This window comes from Hipposideros armiger, unplaced genomic scaffold (assembly GCF_001890085.2).
Source record: "Hipposideros armiger isolate ML-2016 unplaced genomic scaffold, ASM189008v1 scaffold_156, whole genome shotgun sequence".
NCBI lineage: Eukaryota > Metazoa > Chordata > Mammalia > Chiroptera > Hipposideridae > Hipposideros > Hipposideros armiger.
In genome coordinates, this window is record NW_017731506.1 from 1194068 (window position 1) to 1216394 (window position 22327).

The window sequence follows — 22327 nt, forward strand, 5'->3', positions numbered from 1 at the left end:
ACACACACACACACACACACACACACACACTCACTCGCAGAGATCTGTCCATAGGAAACTACAGCATGTATTCATAATAATAATAACTATATTTCTTGATAGGGTGGGAATAGAAACCAGAATCACAGAGCCAGGAGAACCTCTAATCCACGACCTCAGTCTGCAGAGCAGCGTCCTGTTCTTCTGCAGAGGTTCAGTGACTTGTCCAAAGACACACAGATACTTTCCAAATAAAGAAGCTCTTACCACCCCTTGGAGGAGGCTTCCCGGTGCTTCCGTACTGCCCTGCGTGGGAAACAGTGTTTAGGGTCAGGGGTTTTGCCATCAGTCCAGTCTGGGCTTGAATTCCTAGCACTGTTGTTTTCCAGTCCAGTGTGACCTAGGGAAAAATTCCTTTACTGTTCAGAATCACGACTGATAAAATGGGGAAAATAGTAACGGGGACCCTTAGAGTTGCTGCACAGATTAAGTGAAAGAGTAGCAATCACTAAATAAACGTTGGTTACCGTGATTGTTACCATCAGTAGTAGCAGTGGTGCTATTCTCACCGCAGGAATTTTAATACGTTTTGAAAAGAAGAAAAAAAAAAGTAACAGAGGATATGAAAAATTACCACAAAGATAGATGAGTAAGCATATGGGGCATAAATGCAGTCAGGTCACGTAAGCAAACCGTTTAACTCTCTTATCGGCTCTTAAAAATTTAGGCCAAATTCTTGGTGGCAATACCAGTGCTGTCTTCAGACATGAATGTTACGCCTCTTATCCATCTATTCATACTTGGGCTCAATGGTTTGAGTTTGCTTTTTCCAATGTTAGTCATAGATGTTTGTTGATTCTTTCAAAACATTTTTTCTTGGGCAGGCCGAGTGGTGCATTGGTTAGGAGTTTGCTTGGGACCGCAAGCTCTGAGCAGCAGGGCTGCCAGTTTGGATCCCACATGGGCCTCTGGTTCGGATCCTACAGGGGCCAGTGACGCTGCGCCCTCTACAGCTAAGATGGTGAACAACAGCTTGACCTGGAGCTGGGCTGCTATGAGTTGCTGGCTATGGCGTAGGCTGCAGTGGGGCTGCCATAAGCTACCGTGAGTGACAGCAGCCAGCGTGAGTGGCTGGCAGCCAGCATGAGCTGCCAAGAGCCGCCGTGAGCGGCTGTCCAATGGCCGGTGACCGAACTACCTCACCCGGGAAGAGCACAATGATCACAATACCAACATGGGCCAGTGAAGTGGTGTCCTCCACAACTAGACTGAACAACAAAAGGACAGTAACTTGTTTGTTCCCCTTCCCTGATTCCCCAACGCTGTTCCCCTCCTCCAATTCCCCAATAAAATCTTTAAAAAACAAAAGAAAAACAAAAAAAACATTTTATCTTCCTCAAAATAACATATTGCTGGGCAGTTCCATTTTTTTCCCCGATGACTGTTGGGTGTCCTCAAGTATTAATTGGATGACCAGGATGTCATGCCACATGCTGTCCTGAGATGTCAGCCTCACACATGTGGAGCCACCCAGAAGGCTGGCATACTGAATTCCTTTCAGGCCCTTCCTATTCCATGCTCTCCAGAGCCCTTCTAGCACTCACATTTGACCCGAGTTCTCAGGCTGGTTCTGGTCAGAGGAACAAAATTTCAGTTAGTGTCGTCAGATGTGGTTTTGCTTTCAACAACAGTTTGTGATATTTTGTTATCTTATTTAACCTATTATATATGTTATATATGATATATATATATATATATTATATTAGAATATACTACTTAATAGCAGCTTCTCATATACTCATATTAGTCTTGGAGTTGCCAGTATTTTTTGATGGAAGTCATTCATAGCAACTAAGAAACTGACATTTTCAGTTGTGCGTTCTGCACGCAAACACCTTTTTCTTCATCATATAGTCATAAGCCACATAACAATGTTTTGGTCAATGACAGAACACATAATACGGTGGTATACCACATAGCCTAGGCTTGTAGTAGGCTCTGTCATCTGGGTTTGTGTAAGTGCACTGTGATGTCTGCACAATGACAGAATCTCCTAATGACGCATTTCTCACAACATACCCTCATCGTTAAGTGGTGCATGTCTGAATATAAGGTGCAATTTTTACATCTATATCTTACCTTTACGTACCACAACCCAATGCCCTACGTCTGGAAGCGGGAACAAATAGCATCTTTCTTCTGCACAAGACAGCTTTTTACCATGGGGCTTTAGTTGTGACGATCTGGGCCAGCTTTGGGTGGTAGTTCTGCCTTCTAAAGCTGGAGGCAATCAATAGGAGGTTGCTTTTGTAGTTGTTTGGTTTTTGTTTCCTTCCTGGAATATATGTCACATATTCCTAATTGTAAGGCTGTTAAAAATCCGTAGGCTACTAAGTATGTACCTAATCTGACATGTTATGAAATGCATTCTGTTTTATAATCTGAGAACAGAGCAAATCATTGATAGTCTTTACTTGTAAGAACCGTCTTGCCCCGGCAGCTGTGCTAGACAGTATGCAGAGCTGCCTTCCATAGCCCAGGTTGTACTCCAAAGAAATGGCTCCCAGGATTCGAATATGGGAACTGTGTACCTTTCATCGCTGCACATCTTAATAATTCCTCTAATGCTGATGTGTGTGACCTTTCTTTAATTTGTGACTGATTAATTCCCCTCAAATCACACATAAACATAAAAGAACTGATGAGCTTCCTTCCAAACTTGATTTTCACTATTAGAATTGTTAACACCACTTCCATCAGTGGTAGATACTCAGATTAAATTATTTACAGGCCTTTGATGTCTAGATACTTTATATTTTAGTTTTGATTTTACTTCTGTCCTAGACTTTCTTAACCTTGATTTTTTAATTATTTAGGTCATCAGTCACATCAACTGTGTTTTCTAGTGTATCTTTAACACTAGATATAGCATGCATTATATCGCTTTTTCAGTTTAATTTTTGGTGTGGTGAATGTTCTTGAGAATTTTGGGATCTCATTGTTTGCTGTGTTAAGTCTTCCTTTCAATTACAAGTTCATTTCATCTTATTCATTTTCTTGTGCTAAACAGTATTTCTTTTTTAAGATTTTTATTGGGGAACTGGGGGGATGGGAACAGCACTGGGGAATTGGGGGAGGGGAACAGACAAGTTGCTGTCCTTTTGTTCTTCAGTCTAGCTGTGGAGGAAGTTGCTTCACTGGCCCAAGTTGGCACCATCATTATGTTCTTCCCTGGCGAGGCAGATCAGTCGCCGGCTTCTGGACAGCTGCTCACTGCAGCTGCTGGCCGCTCACACTAGCTGCTGGCTACATACGGTAGCCCATGGCAACCCACTGCCACAGGGGCTGCAGCCTACACCAGCCTGGTGACTCACGGCAGCCCAGCTCCAGGTTGAGCTGTTGTTCAGCATCTTAGCTGTAGAGGGCAGTGTCACTGGCCCTCATATGTGGGATCCGAACCGGGGCCCTCTGGCGTCCCAAGCCAGCTCTTAACCATCGCGCCACTCGGCCGGCCCTAAACTGTATTTTCATAAAACTCCTTTTCTTTCACTGTAATTTTTTGGTTAGGCAAAAGATCTATTTTTTTATATGCTTAGTCTGATATTCTCTTGAGATATGAAATAAGATTCAAATATTCATTGTTTTCAGGGCATTTAGTTATATATGTTAGGTGTATCTTTTTTAATTGGGAAAAGTATCCATTATCATGCTTTCGATTCACAATCATTTTATATACCACTTTTAAAGTAGGTGATTAAAAAAACTGTTACGGTAAATGCAGGCCAAACTGGACTCTGTCATCATTACAAACTGCAGCACGGGGGCCCTTTTCTGTCCCCGTCTATGTGTTGTCGTCACCATATTGGAGGTCTCTATCCCTGGATAACTCCTGCTTCAGGTGTTCACAAAGATCCCCTGATTTGGGGCTATAGCTTCTGTTTCAAGTCACTTCTACTGGGAAGGGCTGGCCCTTTGTCATACTCTGAAATTGAGAAATGAACTCCCCATCGTTTGCCTGTGTCACTTTACCTTTCACTATCAGAACCATGATTTGGCAAGAAAAGAGGATGGGGCATGAAGCTGTACTAGAGTTTTGCCCCAAGATTTCCTGTTTGCTTGTAATCAGGCATCCCTCGTATTTCACAGACTGATGTTGTGTGCATGCATGTGTTACATACCTAATTTCAAGAGTGATGGAAAGAGCAAGAAACCTGGCCCAGACTATCAGTTTTCACTTGTGTCTTCCTTAGCAGTTTACTCTCACTGGACTGGCAGCAATACGAGCCAACAACTTCTACTTCAGATCAGCATCTTTTGGCACTTAGATGACAGTACATTTCTGCATGGCTGAATGCAGACTGGAAAAAGTCTCTTATAAATAATATTTTCCATTAGCAGCCCTGAACTGATGTCACAGCTCTTGATCCATCCCAAGACAATAAAACTCACCATCATGATATTAATGATTATGTTAATGACAACGTAAATGACTTACAGTGGAGACTGTTCTGCCCCACTTGATACTAATTGTGGCAAAATAAAGAAGGCAAATCTGGATCATGTCTTTGTCAGGCTGTGAATGCTTGAAAACATTCAAATGGATCAGTGATGATGGGGGGGGGCGGCTATGGGGGCTAAAGAGAAACACGGTCGAATCACATGCTGCTCTGGCTACACAAAATGCTAATTAGTGATGATCACAGTGGCAGTGTATTTTAAATATTCAAAATCAGAATTCAAATTAATACTATAGGTCTTTCATCTAAACCTGTTGTGTTTGTTTTCAGAAGTCCTATTATGTCTGTTGTTTGTGAGGGAGGGGATAGAGTCACCAAAACTATTATTATTTATTTTTTAAATAGTAACTAGCATTCAAGGACATTCAAAGGCAATATTCTTAAAGGCAGCAACCCCAGACTAACATGACTAAATAAAGGGTTAATTGCTGTGCCTATTTGATGCTAAGAGGCCACCCATACAAGCTCACAAGTTCAAATGCTAATTAATAGTTAGCGTGAACTTGGTAACATCTAAGGCAGAAGAAAACCTGAAGTTCTTGAAGATGCTGTATTTATCCAGTTCAGAAGCCTCATGGGCAGAAGCACATGTCCTATCTTGGTAAATGCATTGGTAGATGCCCATTCACTTTCTTCTCCATGTTTTCTGGAGGATTCGGTCCCTGCTGCTGGGAGGGCAGCGTGGAGAGCCATCAAAAATTAAGTCTTTTTATAGTCCCTCTTCATCTAGTTTCAGGAATTGGTGTGGGGTTTTTAAGACTTTGGATAGGGCATATGAGATCATAATTTCTTATATCCTTTACAGTTGCTGTTTGCTAACCAAATCATGTAAAGATCTAGGGACCATGTGCTGCTACCAGAACTGATCAATATTCTGGTGTTTGTATCGGTCAGAGATCTGGACGCTGCTTTGGGGAATCAAGTATCTTATAAAGGACACTCAGCATATGCCCTTTCCTCTTCATTGCTCTATTGTGTTGTATTTCCTCCCAAGAGACCCCTCTCCAACCTCTTTACATACAGATACCATTTTTGATAGCATTTTAAAGGACCCTGAGTGTCCCTTTATCTTTCATTAATATGGGTTCAGGAAAATTTTGTCTTCTCCCCTCTCATTTACCTTAGACTGCAGGGAATTTTAAAAAGCAAAACGGGTCCATACATCTACTGTATCAACAAAACTAAAAATAAATAAATAAAAGGGCAAATTATCACAGTCAACTAGGATTCCAGAAGAATGTGGATTTCTTTGACAGTGAAGTTTGACCATTTGCAGATACTTGTAGATCAGGGCAGAACTTGTGCGGGTTATTATTATTTTAAACTATGAATAAAGCTGTCTCCTGGTCATGCCTGGAGAAACTGTGTCTGTGGCTAAATGGTCCAATGAGCACAGAGCGGGCAGTGAGTCTCTTCTATCCAGGACTACTTGTTTACTCTCTGTCTTCATTTCCCCAGACTGGCAGCCACTTCCTTCACGTCCAGAGGCTGCTGCTTCAGCCCCACTTGAACCCTTTCCCTGGCAGTTTCTGTAATTTTAGAGACAGCATCATTTTCCATTTGTAAAACTGAAATTCTGGGAATGCGGGTCTATTTTGAATACTCAGAAAGCCCAAGTAGCATATCATAAAGTGTAAAGTTCCACCCCCACCAAGTTCAGAAAGTACTAGCTTTCCTATTTCAAGATGATAATTTTTCATCTTTCAATTATGGGATGATGATTGGCTTTTCTGTTATGACTATTAACTGAATTCCTTTAAGTCAGGGAAGTGCTGCTTTTCTATTTCATCACGGACTAAATTTTACCTAATGTTTTTTTGGAAAACTCTCACAAGACTACTTGGTTCAGCAAGCCCCCCACCACACCCCACTCCCACCCATGTAGCTAGCATGTGAACAAAATGACCCAGTTCAGGAAAGGTTCTCTATCACCTGAAAAGGCCCTCTACTCTCACCTCTTCTGAGGAAGTCTTTAAAACTGCAGATGGGTCTCAATCTTTTGTTTTCCTCTTGGTCTAGTTTCTGCTGAAAATACTCTTCCTGAGTAACTCTCATTACACTTGAAACTTAAGCTATATATAAAAACAAAGTTTATCTTTAACGTCTAGACTGATTAAAGTTTTAAAGAAGGTCAAAAATATCATTTGTTTTAAATTCACAGTGGGGAAGACTCATCAACATGTGATAACTATTAGATCTTCTCCTAAAGTTTATAATCTGACTAGTTTCCTGACCTTGCAGGGCTGTTCAACCCAGATTAGGTAGCAGAAATACCACTCCCCACATGCTGACATGAGTTTGTGCTGGAAGAAGAAAAAGAAGAGTAAATGGGACAATATGATAAGACAAGCCTGCATTTAGATAATGTGGTCAGGCCCCAGTGCTTCTCATCAAGTGTCCAGTGTGGTTCCATTCATTCCCTAACTAGCCCTGTTCACTCCCGTGGTGGACCTCACAGGTCTGCTCTTCTCCTTTACTTCTTCATGAAATTCTGTCATCTTTTGGGCAGCTCTTCAAATACGCTTGTTGGGTCTTTGATTATATGGCAGGCAGTGTTTGCTGCTGCATTTCTCATGCAGATTAAATGAACCTTGGTAGAAACAGGAAAAGAAGAACTCTCTTTGGTCCCTAATGTTTCCAGGAAATAACTTGTGTACTGGAAAAGCTGGGAACAGTCTATCATCCTTTCAGTAACATTTTTCCACTTCTGGCTTATCACTGTTGAAGGCACGCCTCGCAACTGCTGTCACAATGGGTGGCCCTTCTTTCACAGAGTAGGTTTCTGGGATCACTAAGGAATCTCCTTCCCAGTCCTCCTTTCTGAGCCTGGGGCAGGCACAAGCTAGCTTGCAGTTTCCTTGTGTACTTCTCAGAAGAGGTCTCCCATGACTCTCAGATTAGATTCTGCCTGCCAAACAGGACTGAGATCATTATTGAATTACAATGTTACAAGGACAAAAACAGATTTGTAATTTCTGTGATGTCACCATTTCTAGTCAATGTTTCTCTAGGTCATAATATTTATTGCGTTTAGACTTTGACATATGGCAGAGGGTGTATCTGCCGCATCATCCTCCACTGTTACAGGAAACTACGGAAAGGCTTCTTCACACACTCCCTTAGTCGCACACTAACTTGGTGGCCTTGGAAAATGGCAGCCCACAGTGGGTAGGTGGAGACACGGGCTGATCGAATCTCTCCATGTGGGCTTGGAAATGCCACTCAGATGTGGCGGCAATCTGCTCTCAAGAGGGGCGCCTTTTCATCCTGCCATCTTCACGGCCCCAATCCGTTCTGCTGCCCATCAGATCTGCAAGGGGTGATGGCGGAGTCCTCACTTGCCTGTTAGAATTAGGGGAACACAGTACTGCGCTCTCTCGCGAGGCTGTTATGATGATTAAGATTGTTTTTAAAGGGCTGTAAAGCATAATGGAAGCAGGAAGCTTTAATAAAATGATAAATCATTTCAATCATAAGTATGTGCTAGAAACCAAAGGCAGAGTCTTGCTTTACCGGAGTCAAAGCTCTGAAACATGACCATAGCCATATCCCTAAAGGCCATTGAGATTTCTGTCACCCATCTTATCACCCAGCTCTTACCTCTGCTCCAATTGCCCATGTAGCCTTGAGGCTGTTAGGCAAATACTGGGTTCCCGTGACACCACGGGTTACTGTCATGTCAGGGTCCAAGTTCACTACTTCCCTGAGTTGCTTTAAATCAGGGATTGCTTTACATCTTCAGAGATAAACTACCAACATATATCATCACATCCCTACAATGTACTTAGATAGCTGTCTAAAAATAGTTGGTTCCTTCGTTTTCAAAGACAACCCCATTTTTGCACCCCACACTGTACGTGTGTCCTCATATCTCTTGTCTACGTGTACACCAATCACCTTGTTAAAATGCAGATTCGCCTCCAGTTGGTCTGGCATGGGGCCTGGGCATCTGCATTTCTAATAAGGTCCCAGATGATAGATACTATTGCTGCTGGTTGGTGGGCCACACTTCTGAGAAGGAGCGAGGCTTTCTATCACTGGTCCACCGGATAAGAATGTAACTAGGTAATTACTGGCAACTCTTCCCTGGAGCCTGACTGGGAAGACCCCATACTCATTACACAGATCCTTATCTAAGCCGCCCTCCAATTAACATAACAACACAAGAGGGAATAGAGAGTTTTCAAAACTCAGATCCTGAACATCCCAAGAGCCCACCCATTTTCCCTGATTCTGTTCTCCTCGCACTTTAGCCATTCCCACCTCTTTTTATTACTTGTTATCACGAGTCTGAGCAAACACAAGCTTCAGCCTGATAAGCAATCAACTGACTTTTCCATAAACATAGATTCTCATGAAAAACAAAAAGAAAAGGCAACAGAATGGAGAGGTGTTACATGTCCAATTTATTTTCAGTTCCAAACCTATTTTTTTCCTTAGGCTTGCTGCCTGATTTCCATTTAGTCATCCTGTTCACTCTTTTCTTTGCCTTTGCATCAATTTTTCCTGCCACTCCAGGAAAACTTTAAAAGGATTTTTTAAAAGTCTGTTAGCCTTAAAAAAAATAACAAACAAAAAAACTATCCTTTTTATTCCAGTGGCATTAAAGAAATGGTAGGTAATTCCTGGGCATGTGTACCTGACTGAGTGTTCTGAAAAGGTGTAGTACTGATGTTGCTGGAAAACCTCATATTCAATTTTATGGAAATATTTGCTTTGATCCTTTTCTTCCAGATCATCCAAATTGGATTCAAAGCCAAGGCATGAGCTAAACCGTCTAACTATATTTACACTACTGTTTGTATTTGTTTATTTTTCAATATTCAAATATATGAAATTAACTCCTAAGAATTAACTTGTAAAATGCCAGCAAATTTGGGGTGTGTGTGTATTATCAGAAATCGGTGGGTTTTATATATTTGTAAGGTGAAAGAAAAGGGCTGTGTTTCAAAGTATCAGTTTTTCTCATTCCTTGACTATTTGTTGCTATCTTTTAAGTAATGTACTGATTAAGAAAAAGCCTTTGTTTTATCTATTAAAGAAGCTTCTACAACAGAAGCTTTTATTTCATAACAGTAATACTAAGAAGCAAGCATTAAGTCTGGCTAATAATAATGTCTTTGGATCTATTGTAAACCGGAGCAGAAAGTCCAATGATATAAACTGCTATACGTCTGGTACTTAATAAAAGGAGCTGAAGGATCCCTTGAGTCAACACCCGTGAATGTAAAGCGTTCTGCAAATAGGGAGGGAACATGATAGGCCCTATTAATTAAGGTACATCTTACCCAGAACCTTGCAGTGTGTCAGCTACTGTTTGAGAGCAGCTAAAGTGCTTTTAGGGGCTGCGAATTAATGCCACCTCCAAAAGTGCCGAAACTTATCCCTGGACAGGCCTTCGTGCGGGGAATCTCTGGCCCCACAGCTATCATTGTTATTGTGTTAGGCCATCTACCCTATCACTTACATTCACACCTGCAGACTGGGACGTCTGGCAACCCTGGAACTGCATTGTCTAGTTTGAGGTTGATGAGTCTTGAATTGGTTTCAAAGCTCTGGGTATCAACACAGCTGGACACCACAGAACAGCGAGAGCTAGTTACATTATAACGCCTTCACCCTCCTTGACAGCTTTCTGTTCTTTCTTTTCCATACTTGAGATTTGATTTATGGACCTTCATTTTGCTTCCAGGGAGGACTGGTGCACTCCTGACACTGTCCATTTAATTGCCATGTCCAAGTTCACTCAACAGCGGTTCTCAGGGCCCATGGTTCGTTTCTGTGAATATCACATTTCTTGTTAACACTGGAGCAGAAAACTTGCTTTGGGGTATATGGAGGAAAGTTTCAAGCTCTTGCTGTGGAGGGCAGAAACTGCACATCATTTTATACAGACAACTTTGAAAAACAGGTTCTGAGGGTCTGCTGAGCTGCCAACACCTCCCTGAGATTTTGATGATCAACAAGGATAAAACAGGTCTCCGAGTATTCGTGTTACATTCAAAGCTCTTTTCAATGTATAGTCTATAAATATAGTGGTGTATGCCATGCAAAAGCTTTTGTTGTGCTTTAACAATACATTTTTTTCAGCTTCTTCAGCTGGAGGGGTTTAAGATATTTCCAAAAAAATCTCCTTTTCAATCGAAAACCGAGGCCAGGGAGTAAACGGGCTTGCCCACAGCTTATACCAAGTCAACAGAAGATATAAGAAGGCAACTTTATTCTCTTCGCCTGTATAGCTTCAATTCTCCTTAAAGCAGTACTGTTCTGCACAACTCCACTCCATAAACCATAATGTATAATGAAAAGAGTTGGTCACGATACAAAAACATTTTAAACTCTGTTGTTACATGAATGCTGCCTTGGAAACTAAAGGAATAATGGGACAGGCCCCACCTTCTCTGTCTGCAATTTTTACTTTTAGAAAGAACTGTGCAATAAACTAAAGCATGATCTTGTAGATACAGAATCTAAACCACTAATTTAAAGGCTCTCAGTGCTAGCTGATGGGAAGACCAAATAAGCACTTTTCAGTTCAAGCTCTCAATGAATCAACTAAAAATCAAAATCATTATAAACAAACAACAAAATGGACCCGATAAATCATCTCTTAGGGGTGTCTGAAAATTAGGGGGAGAAAAAAATCACATACTAAATTCCCCTAATATAGCCAAGAACCTACTAAGAGTTGCTTTATAAGCCTCTACCATTTGAGGGCTGAATCAAGAAATAAAAATTGCTCTTGAAGTCTGAGAGGTTAGCCTTAATAATGGGATAAATTCTGTGTTGTATCATCCCGTAGCATATGGAGATCTCAGATACCAGGAACAGAATTCAGAGGCTAAAGCCTGAAGAGAAATAAGCAGGAGGATCTGAATCATTATGTTTATCTTCTGAAGAAGAGTAGGCTACCATGAAACCCTGTTGACACTGAGCAGGAGAGGAAAAGGATAGGGAGACAGCATGGGGACAGCTCCGGCTGTCGCCCTCAGGGACTCACTGCTGCTCATCCTCTGATTGGGGGTTAGGGAGGCAAATTTTCTTTTTGCCTATACCAACACGGACCAGAGAAACAAGATGTAAATAGAGATGGAAACTGGAGACCTGAAAAAAAGTGATTTTACTTATAAGTGAGAAATTATACCCTCTTCTTCTAATGAGGCATAAATATCCAATTATTGTTAACAGAATGTGCCGTGTGGGTACTTTTCTAGTAACAGCGGGAATACAGTATAGCAACAGCGGGAATACAGTATAGCGTTTATGCAAAATTCACGAGTTTCCCCATATCATTAAATTATAAATTTTCAGAGCTGTTAATAGCATAAAAACAATAATCAGAATGCTCAACCCGTATTGACGCACTATTACAAACACCGCTCTACCAAAGCGCAGTGCCACTCTGGTGGCTGGCACATATTCAATTGGCTGTGGCTGGTTCCACTGCTCCTGAGCCTTCTCAATGGGCATCTTAAGATCATGGTTAAGCCAGTGATGGATCCTAACCTTGTACAAATAGAAAACACGGAATTGCATCCCACTAGGGTTTGAATGGAAAGGGGTTGGTGGTTAAAGAGTTTATTATTTTTTTAGAGGCATTTTAAGCCATTGTCATTTTAAAATATAAATGTTATAAGTATCCCTCAATTATTTCAGGTCATTAACTTCCATAATATTTCCTTTACTGACTATTTCTAAGCCTCCTTGGTTTTATTTTTAAAGGAAAATAAATACATCTACTGATGTCTACTGAAAGTTCGTCACAAATTTCACGTTGTCAGCAATGTCTGGATTATTTTAAGAAAGGAGAGATTACTAAGAGAATGATCCTCTCTGAGGTTACCTGACACCATCACTCCACCTTTTAGTTCTTGAATTTGAAACCGGCTCTGTGAAATAATACTCTAAAAGTGCTAATGTTAACAATACTTAATGATACACAGAGCCCCATGTCAGGCTCAGCGGGCTTGAAACCCTGCCTTTAACCCGGCTTTACTGAATCACAGCAGAAGCCAAGGTGATGAGGACAGAGATTTTCGCCTGTGACCACTTCCCAAGGCCCTTTCAGCACAGGCCCAGCAGACATGTCTGGGCCCTGTGGTCCAACGGCCTTCCGCAACGCCCTGCTGCTCTGCTTCTAACAGTAAGAGCAGCGCCTTAGGTTTACCTGGGGCTTCACACTGTGTGAACACAGGTAGGACATCACTTTGTCTGCACCAAAAGTTTGGGAGAAAAACTTGGCTCTCTAATCATCTCACACATGAGGAATGTTATTCTCAGAACGATGAATTAAATCAGAGGCTTCCAGAATTGACTGATCATCCCATTCACCTGAAGGACATTTGATTCCTACAGACACCCTGGAGGTTCTGATATGGTAGGTTTTTTGGCAGCCCAGTTCTCCAAATAGCATCATTTCTCACCCTTTAAGATAGGAATCCAACATTGTCAAAAGAGGTGTTGGGTTAGCTCTGGTTTTAAATATTAGCCCCCGTTAATATATTCAGCAAGTAACAATGCAAAGATGATCGGGGTATAGTCTATGTTCTTGGGGACATCAAAGGTAAGTGGCTCTGTGGAATTCATAAAGCATCACTTAGATGAGATACAGGCCATGACCAAAAAGGACATGGGTGGAAAAATCAGAAGGGGGAAGATGGAAGAGGAGGTGACAGAGCAGGGGCTTTGGGTGTACAGAAGGTGTCAAAATGGAACAGGTAGGCAACAAAAGCCAAATTTGCCCATGTTACAATTCAAATGTAGAATCAACTCTGCTTGATATTCTCTAGCATGCGTGCGCGCGCGCGCACACACACACACACACACACACACACTCTGCAGTTTATGCCTCATCAGCATGCTTATGTGAATAGAAGATTTGCGGGGGGAGAGTAAAAATAGGAAATAGATATTTAGTGTTTACTGTGTAACAGGCCCTTAAAGCAATTTACACATATTGACTCATTTAATCCTCACAGCAACCCTAGGAGGCAGACACTCTTAACTATTCCATTTTACAGAGGTTACAGGGAGGTTAAGTAGTTTGCTGAGGTCGCACAGCTAGTAAGTGGTGAACTCTGGATTTGAACCCAGGCCCCAGCCTCTCTGTACTATGCAGAGTTTTGTTTGCTGAGGCTGTTTCCCTCCCACCCCTAAGTTTTGACCTGATTATTGAATTCATATAGAATGGTTGTCTCAGAGGATGTAATCACAACAAGCTTATCTTTGAGTTTCCTGTTTGCAATTAAATGCACACCTGCTACGACAACAACATCAATAATCCCACTAAGGAATGAGAATGCCTGGACTGACAATTGAAAGGATCAGCAGCCATCAACCTTCGGACAGCTGGGGTAAGGCTTTAAAAAGGCCTCACCTGCCCGAGGTTTGCCACAAAGACTCTCCTGAGAGTCTGTCACAGGGTCCAGCCTATAGACCGTGACTCAGTTATCTACCTTAACCTGAAGAAATGGTGCCAACAGAAAACGCAGGCATGCCAACCCCTACCCACCAGATGTCACTGGCACCAGTCAGAGAAGCACCGATTCACTGGAGAGCGCTGCAAAGAGAGCCATGGTCCTTTTTCCTGCTCTTTCACATTTCCCAGAATGTGTAACATGACCGTACCTATGGCCTAAGGCTTCCTCTGATGTTCACATTTCTTTTTTAAAAAGGATTTTTACCCAACTATCCTTTTAAACATGTTTTAGTTTGCCAAGCTGAAAATAACAAAGCGCGCTATTTGGGCAAAATGGTAAGAACACTTAACTTTACACTGACGGTCTGTCTTTTAATTCAAGAGGGGCACACTTGTTCTCTTTTTTCCAAACCAGGGCAAAGACAGGTGCTGTATTGTGTTGTGAGGATGGGATGGTGCATACCAAAGAGCTTTGAAAAGCCTTGTGCTAATTACTTGGTCACCCTCTGGGTCAATTTAATGATTTGGTACTAAATGAAATCCTCCAAGGTTGGACCCCTCAGGAGGATGCTCTTCCCCCCTCAGCACAGCTGCTCAAGGCCAAATGGAGCAAGTTAGGGAAGCCCGTCCGGGGCGGAGCCTGGGGCTGCACCTCTGTAAGGGGAAGGGGAGTTCCCACCTGTCAGTCAGCCTCACCCGCGTGCAGATCGCGTTCCCTCAAAACCTTCTAAAATTTGCGGGGGACAACCACTCACACTTACTTACAGGAAATGCCATTAATGGGGCCGTTTTAAAATGCAGCAGAACATTATTTCCTAAGTGGTGCCACATGTTGCCAGATGTGACAAAACTGAAAACATTTTCATTCAACGATTGCCAAAATATACTGGAAAGTTTTAAAAAATGTAAAATGTTATGTGGATCAAATGTAGGAATAGCTAAGCAATGATATCGATCCTGTTTCCAGGGGAAAGCATCTCCCTTCACAGACAAGGGTCCAGGAGTGGCTCTAGAGAGCACTCCGTTGTCAGGAATCCTTGTGCGTCACCAGAGGACACTTCTCCATTTGTAAAATGGGGACAGTACTACTCATTTGCAAACTGCTTTGAAACTATCGATTAAAAAATTAAGTACACATTGTACATTCAAATAACACATGATATCACTTTGTACCAGGCCTACTTTGAGTGGCTATATTGGGAAACCTGAATTATAATATTAGGTTCACTTTAAACACAATCACCTCATTTATCTTTCAGCGCTTGAAATTTTAGCTGAATTTCTTATAAACCTCAGTGTAACCACTGTAGGGAGACCACCTCTAAACTCCAAGTTCAGTCCCTCAAAGGGATTAAATCTTAAACACACCATCCCATTGACTGCTTGGGCTGCTCACGTTTGGCGTCATTAGCGTCTATTTAATATGGCAGCTGATGCCTTGTGGTCCCTTGCAAATGGGGGAGAGTGGAGCCTTGGAAAGAAGTGAATTATAATTGCCTGCTTGCAGGACTGTGTGGCGCTGCCTGTGACAGCGGCAAATGGGGAAAATAGGAAAGCATTAGAGAAGGTCTGTTGTACTGATGAAGTGGAATTCCTAGAACACACTGTGCTATAAAATGAGATTTGGCTCCACAGTGCTGGAAGCAAACAATGGTCTCAATAGTACCCAGCATTGGTTGCTGGGCATATTCTAGCTCCTTTAGTTGGAGCTGCCTTTCATTCAAGGGAGCAGGAGCCACACTAGAGAATGGGAAGGAGGGGGTATACTACTGGTCCAGAGAGATCCTGAGAGTAAGATGTTCAGGGGGAGGGAAGAACCGAGAATCTTTTAACCAGGATAACTACCACCATACGATAACCTCTCACACTCATCGTGAGGTATCTTCAACCAAGTCTATAAGTTGTTTTTTTTTGATAAATAACTATAGAAATGACTAGTAAAATGTGTCTAGCCTCCAATGGGATTGTAATAGATATGTATGATATGGTGGGGGGCAGTGCATAGGGGGAGGGGGGTTGTCACTTTGTGAGGGGTGAAAAGGAGGATAACTATTGCATTGTTTTGTACACCTGAAACTAACAGTAATAATAAAAAAAAATTTTTAAAAACGTGTCTAGCCTCTTTAGCTGGGTTAGAGATCATGTTTTAGAAATATCTGGGTGAAGATGGGTTTTTCCTAAATCTTTATTTCTTGGAAAGGGGCAGGAAAGAGGAGTCTTTTAAGGAGCACGGATGGGAGTGGGGGCTTGCAGAGGGCCTGAAGAGTTAGGGAGGGTCTCTGTGTTCTTTGTCCTAATCTGCATATGATCTGAGTCCATGGAAAACAAACAATGAACAGTAACATCAGTAAAAGTTGTACTAAATCGCCTATTATAAAACTATGCCCTGGCTTAGAAAAACATTATTTGTTAGTCTTTAGATGGGTAATAGAGTCTATTGGTAATAAGCCAGGAATTAAGAGTTTGTTCCCAACTTGCAAAATTGAGAGAAAAAAAAGAGAGGTTCTGGAGAATTTCTACTGAAAAAGTGCCCGAGGCACTAAAAAGACAGCTTAACTGTTGAAATCAAAGACAGTTAACTGTAGCCTGTAGAAGTAGGAGCAAGTCCCCCTAATTATGAATGGGGCATTGTCAAACCAGTTTGCCCCCAAATACTCACTTTATACCAACAGTGTTTTTTTAAAACCATTTTAACCAAACTATTTGAACAAAATTACACTGCAGCTATTACTATTACTGATCAGTTACAACTCAAGGTATGAAATGAAGCATATGCATTCTGTTTGAGGGCTCCCATGAAGGTAATATGTAATAATTTTTATGATATTCAAAAGCTGAATAGAAACCCAATTTGTGGAGAAAATTCTGCACTTGAAAGGCTTGTCTTGGTGGGAGGTGGGTAAGGTCCAAGTAACCCTGATTTGCCCACCTTCTTGAAAGGTTTCAGTTGTGAAGCATATACACACAAGCATACATACACACAAAACAAACCCAAAATATCCCTGTCAAGGAGCCCAGGAACCAGAAATCCCCGAGGATGGAGAAAGCGCAATTTCCTAACAAGGCCTCCTGCTTGAGACGGAGAGGCCCTGGCTTGGGCATGGAGATGGTCACGGGCAGATCCAGCCCATTCCTGTCTTATTCGTTCAGATCATTAGGAGGCTGCCAATTAGCCCCTATTTTGATGAAGGTTTTTTGTGTTGTGAACATCTGTCCACTAGCATCTGGCCAGGGCCCAAGTCCATTTCACAAGAAATACCAAACAGCTGTCAGATGGTCCTGAGTTTGGGTGAATACCAGATGAACAAAAAGCTCCCTGCCACTGGGGAGGAGGGGCCCCACTTCCTATTATCCATCTCCGGATGTGCCCAGTCTCCAAGTTCTTACCAGTGAGCACATGCCCTAACTCCTGACCAGCAACTTCCTTATTTTTGTGCATTAGGCTTTGCCCACTGGAGTGCATTCTTGGGATGGATGGAGCCAGAATGAACCTGTGCTTGCTTGGTAGCTAATCATCAGTGTGGCCCTTGTTTTTCTTCTTTAATCACCCACTTCTTTCCTGTCTCTCATTACCCCTCAGGGACGTAGGGGTCGGGATAGGGATTTACTTTCCAATCCATTCACTTTGCTGTTTAGTGGTTCAACTCTTAAGATTTTGTGACAACCAAGTTTTAAAGCCAGTGAATCAATTTGACATTTCCAGTTTGTTGGTATAAGGAGTGAATCCTACCTGTCACTCAGTTTTGTTGCATAAAATACATTTTATACATTGCTTTTGAGTCAGGTATTAAGAGATCCTTGGGTCCTCTTTGTTAGTGAAAATTTCTGAATATCGTGAAAATTTCTGAATATCAAATAGAACATGAACTGCAGTCTAAACACGGCATACAGAAAAGTGAGAAAAACCTCGGTATTATTCCTTTAGCATTCCCACATCCGCCATCCCCAGAGTATATAGGGAGGCTGTATAGTTCAGGGCCTGCGATGTAAGCCTGATAACAGGCTCTCCCTGAGCAGTAGGCCCAACAAAGGCAGCTTAAAACTGGAGCAAAACCTGGTCATTTCACCTAACCCCCTAGTTAATATTTTGGAAATACCCAATAGGATCTCATATGGCTCAATGCATATAGTAGGTATAGATTGTTTCCTAAATAAAATGACATAGATGATGATTAGTCAAATCAGTTATTTTAAACCATGCCCTGACCCCCAAAAGAACATGGAGAAAGAGACGGAAGCAGCAGAAGGACTCATCTGGACACTGATAATCTTGTCTTTTCAGTTTTAACCTACACGCCACGGACCATACAGCTGGTGACACAAAACACTGAATTTAGCCAATTCTATTAGGAGTATGTACTTGGTATCAAATTGCAGTAACCGCATTTTACTGAGCACTTACTGTGTACCAGATATCATTCAGGTACATGTGGTCTCATTTTGTCATCAGCATCGCTTTATGAGGTAGGCACTATTAGTATGCCCATTTTACAGATGAGGAAAATGAGGCACAGAGAGGTTAAGTAACTTTCCCAAGATCTTATAGCCAATAGAAAAGCAAACTCCAGAGCACATACTTTGAACTACTGCATCATGTCACCCCTCTAGAAGAAAACAAGTTGACTTCCAAGTGTAATTTTGACCCTCGGCTTCATTCTGTATGTGTCTTGCACACACATTGTCTTAGTTGTTCTTCCCGATTTTCATCTCAAAACTTGAGGGAAATCACCATCATCATCACTAACCGTTTTTAGCAAATGCCTGTGGGTCACTCTGCTTCTAGGAGATGGATGTACCTGGAACCTTGTAACTTTTACCTTTTGTAACCCACTGAGAATGTCAGCATTGTAATGCAAAAAAACAGCTACCTCTGAAATTTCCTCTCTCCACTTACTGCAAACTCTGGTGTATGTTTCCTCTTCATCCAAGAAAAAAAGCAGAATTGGCACTAGTGTCAGAAAGTGCCACACTAGTGCCACAGTTTGGGCTACAATGTGTGCTTCTCAATGTTTCAGAAAATTAGAAAGTGCTGGAATTTACTCTCTGAAGGTTTGGAATTGGATAGTGTTTTGATGTTTGAGAACTCTTCCTTGAGGGCTAATTATGCAACAAGCTTGGAGGCTGTCTGGACAAACATTGCCCACCTGATGTTGAAATATTTTTCTTGACACTGGTAATTTTTATTTACACTTTTTAAAGAAGGTCTTTTAGACTGATTCAGACAGAACTTATTTTGTCACATATTGCTCTTTTGCACACACCCAAAGGAAAATATAAGTGAAATTAATTGGATAACGTAGTCCTAAAACTTCTTGTCTGGAGTTTGACTTTATATCCTTAGTTCACCTTTAATTCAGTCATCAGCGTGTGTGTTTTTCCACATAATTCAGCAGGTCCTCGAATAACATCCTTTTGTTATAGTGTTGATGAGATGCTTAGCAACTTAGTACCTGTTAGCCTGTGGTCTTGTTCTATCTAAGTCATGTCGTTTCCGTTAAAGTCTCAGAACCTATGGAAATTAAGTGAGGACTTACTATACTGTCTGTCCTCTGTGCCATCAGAGCTTTGGTGATGGGCACATTTACATTCTTTCACAACCTTTCAAACTATGTTATTATAAACTTCTTAACACAATTCAGAGACAGGGTCTAGCTGGGCTGGGTTAGCTGCTAACCAGACGGAAAGATTCTCTGTATGTTTTTCACCTTTCATGAGATCTAAACAAAAGTGGTTGTGTTAAGATTAAGTAACACTAGAGGGCAGCCTACAAGTTAGAAACAAATGAGACTACATCTGTGCAACAATTTGACATATCACAACAGATAATCTATAGTTGTTTCCCAACTTTAGAACACCGACTCACATATGGTGTCCTGACATAAAAAAAATTATTCTTTAATGTGTAATTTTGATGTGCCTTTATAATAAGACATCAAAGCAAACCATTTCATAAAGGTTTTTTTCCTTGTAGAAACTCAATTTGTTAAATCCCCCTGAGGATACTTGATGTTTCTATCCTGCTTTGTTTCATTTCTGTTATCCAACCTCTTTTTAAAATATAAAATCAAACTTTATTTCATGATAGAATAAAACTTGCCTGTTAAGTTGTATTTAGAAACTCTTGAAAGAAAAATGAAAAGTGAAGGGTTTACCCATATCCATTTTTTAAGATTCTTTTTATATAGTGTAAATATTAGCTATATTCAACAATTAAAGGTACTGAAGAATTCTTTTGGACAACTATACTGTATCAATACTTATTTAGAGGTCAAAACCATAAAATAAAACCTGCGATACCTCAATCACCTATGTAATGAAGGTTGATTTCTTGGTAAATATTTTAAAACATATTTTTTTCTTACCACTGTGTAAGCAGTGTTCAATTTTAGCACAATGCAGCAAAAAAGGCCTAGCTTTCTGCCAACCCCGTCCTATTAAATAAACAACACAAATTATGTGTTATTTGTGTTTTGTGAATTACATCATCTGTAACATTTCGGTTGCACAAGGCAACTTAAGAGATAAACACTTATATAAATATGCCCAACAAGGGGTGTGGAGGGAAAGGGAGGGACAAACACACGTATATGTAATTTCAGGATTCAAAAATTTGCATAAAGTAAAATTGCTCAGCATGATAAAAAATAGGAAACAAGTGAATCCTTAGCACTTGCGCCCCCTGCATTTTGTAACCAGTTTTTATATAATAAATGCACTGGGTGGTGCTTCCGTCTCTCTCATGCCATCCATATCCTATTATGGTATTAACCTTCTTGATGTTGGAGAAAGTGGTCCCAGCTGCCAGACCAAATGTGACAGTTTAAACACTTTAATTTTAAAATCCTTTAGTTCTCGGTTTACAGAGCTGGGTGTGAGCACAATGGGACTAGATCCAAGGCTTTGGTGTTTGGCCTATTATGTGTCATTTAAATAAGGTTTGTGATAGCTGTTAAATATTAACGATTTTGTCTGTAAACCTGGGCTTCTGTCTTGGCCAATGCCCCCACTCTCCACTCTGTTCCTCCAGACGTGACATCTTGGAACTATTTTTCACTCCTCCCACCTCCTTACCCCACACATCCAACTGGTCCCTAAGTCTTGACAGCTATACCTTGCAAACACACCCAGAATCTATTTCTTTTTTTCCACTCACAGTGCTAGCAGATTTATATTTCTAAAACACACATCTGATGACGTCATCATCTTGCTTAAAAGCTTCAACTGCCTGCACCTCCAGGTCCCATCCCCAGAGCAGGGCAGAGCCCTCACGGCTGTCCTCAATCTCCCCTTCCGTCCCCAGGGCTTCCACACCACATTACCGGGCCCTGGGAAGATCCCTGGCTGTTTTGGGGCCAAGGCCTCCATTTTCCTGCCTCTGGGCCTTTACTCCTGCCTCTCCCTTACTTGGCCACCCTGCTCTTTCTCCCTGGCCTCCCACAACCCAAAGGCCTGCCTGACCTCCCAGCGGGACAGAGCTGCCCTCTTCCTGTCATTAGCATCCTCACCTTCCTGTCCTTAGCATTCTCACCACTCTGCTTTTGAGAGACACAGTCATCAGATCTTACACCATAGTGATTTTTCATACATCTGCCCTCGCTAGAACTGGGCCCAGTGTCCAGCCTCTAGTGGGCACACAGCTCATTAATAAATTCTGAACGAGGCCTTGTGGTCTCTTCAGTATCTAGAACTTGCCTAGAGTAGACGCTACATGTGTATCGGTTGAATTAAATTGAAATGCTGCTTTCATTAGACTTAGTAGCGTGGACCAGAGAGGAAAATGACTTTGTCAGAGGGAAGATCCACTTACGTTGTGCCATACGATCTGCTTTATTCCTTGCAAAAAACATGTTTCTGTTTCATAGGTACAAGTTGTAAGCTGTTCCTGCCAGTGTCTGGCTCAACCGCCTGTCCGCCCAGTTCTACCCTGAGCCTGGCTCAGAGCTTCCACTGTTTACTTTTATCCCTACTGTAAAACAGGACTAGAATCCCAAATAAAAACAGCCTCCAGTTTTCACTTGATCTCCTTTGAGATGACCAACCAACCTTAAGAACCTCTGGAGACGATGTCCGGAAATGGCTTTTCACTGAGAAGCAGAACTGCACTGAAGTCTCAGGTGGAGTCCTCGCAAAGCTACTTCTAAACTTGCTCTGTGTCAGTATTTAATCTGCATAATAAGCATAAGGTGAGAACATCTGCGGTTGAGGAGACTGCAATCATTTTTTTTTAAATGTACATATTGAGTAAACAGTGAAATAACAGGGGCCGGCCGAGTGGCTCAGTTGGTTAAGAGCTCGCTCAAGAGCATGAGCTCTGAGCAACAGGGTCGCCGGTTCGATTCACAGCCCGAGCTGAGCTTGCCAACAAGTGGCAAGATGGCTCAGCTAAAACAATAACAACAAAAAATACACACAA

General features: G+C 41.6%; 1 protein-coding gene across 3 annotated transcripts in view; it reads right to left on the reverse strand.

Annotated features, from left to right (window-relative positions):
* The window catches only part of SEMA6A (semaphorin 6A), a 127385-nt gene that overhangs the window by 90896 nt on the left and 14162 nt on the right, over positions 1 to 22327 (reverse strand). The gene's annotated exons all lie outside the window — the stretch shown is intronic.